Source organism: Danio aesculapii, chromosome 2, assembly GCF_903798145.1.
Source record: "Danio aesculapii chromosome 2, fDanAes4.1, whole genome shotgun sequence".
Classification (NCBI taxonomy): Eukaryota; Metazoa; Chordata; class Actinopteri; order Cypriniformes; family Danionidae; genus Danio; species Danio aesculapii.
Window position 1 is genome coordinate 51,644,888 of NC_079436.1, and position 1,769 is coordinate 51,646,656.

Here is a 1,769-nt window from a genome sequence, read left to right on the forward strand (position 1 = left end):
AATCCACAAATCCAATTCCTAAATTCAAAAATACACAAAACCAAGTCAGAAATTCAAAAATCCACAAATCCAATTCAGAAATTCATCAATACACAAATCCAATTCAGAAATACACAAATGTCCAATTCAGAAATACACAAATGTCCATTTCAGAAATTCAAAAATACACAAATCCAATTTAGAAATTCACAAATACACAAATCAGAGTCAGAAATTCAAAAATACACAAATCAGAGTCAGAAAATTCAAAAATACACAAATCCAATTCAAAAATACACAAATCCAATTCCAAAATACACAAATCCAATTCCTAAATTCAAAAATACACAAATCCAATTCCTAAATTCAAAAATACACAAATCCAATTCATAAATACACAAATCCAATTTAGAAATTATAAATACACAAATCCAATTCAGACATACACAAATCCAATTCAAAATACACAAATCCAATTCAGAAATTCAAAAATACAAATCCAATTCAGAAATTCAAAAATACACAAATCCATTTCTTGAACTCAAAAATACACAAATCTAATTCATAAATACACAAATCCAATTCAGAAATTCAAAAAATACACAAATCCAATTGAAAAATACACAAATCCAATTCCTAAATTCAAAAATACACAAATCCAATTCCTAAATTCAAAAATACACAAATAAAATTCAGAAATTCAAAAATACACAAATCCAATTCATAAATACACAAATCCAATTTAGAAATTCATAAATACACAAATAAAATTCAGAAATTCAAAAATACACAAATCCAATTCAGACATACACAAATCCAATTCCTAAATTTGAAAATACACAAATCCAATTCAGAAAATCAAAAATACACAAATCCAATTCCAAAATACACAAATCCAATTCAGAAATTCCAAAATACAAAAATCCAATTCAAAAATACACAAATCCAATTCTTAAATTCAAAAATACACAAATCCAATTCTTAAATTCAGAAATACACAAATCCAATTCAGAAAATTCAAAAATACACAAATCCAATTCAAAAATACACAAATCCAATTCCTAAATTCAAAAATACACAAATCCAATTCAAAAATACACAAATCCAATTCCTAAATTCAAAAATACACAAAACCAAGTCAGAAATTCAAAAATAAACAAATCTAAGTCAGAAATTCAAAAATACACAAATCCAATTCAGAAAATACACAAATCCAATTCCTAAATTCAAAAATAAACAAATTCAAGTAAGAAATTCAAAAATACACAAATCCAAGTCAGAAATTCAAAAATAAACAAATCCAAGTCAGAAATTCAAAAATACACAAATCCAATTCATAAATACACAAATCCAATTCAGACATACACAAATCCAATTCAGAAATTCAAAAATACACAAATCCAAGTCTTAAATTCACAAATACACAAATCCAAGTCTTAAATTCAAAAATACACAAATCAAATTCTTAAATTCAAAATACACAAATCAAATTCTTAACTTCAAAAATGCACGAATCCAATTCAGAAAATCAAAAATACACAAATCCAATTCAGAAATTCCAAAATACACAAATCCAATTCAAAAATACACAAATCCAATTCTTAAATTCAAAAATACACAAATCCAATTCAAAAATAAACAAATTCAAGTCAGAAATTCAAAAATACACAAATCCAATTCAGAAATTCAAAAATACAAAAATCCAATTCAAAAATACACAAATCCAATTCAGAAATACACAAATCCAATTCAAATATTCAAAAATACACAAATCCACTGCAAAAATACAC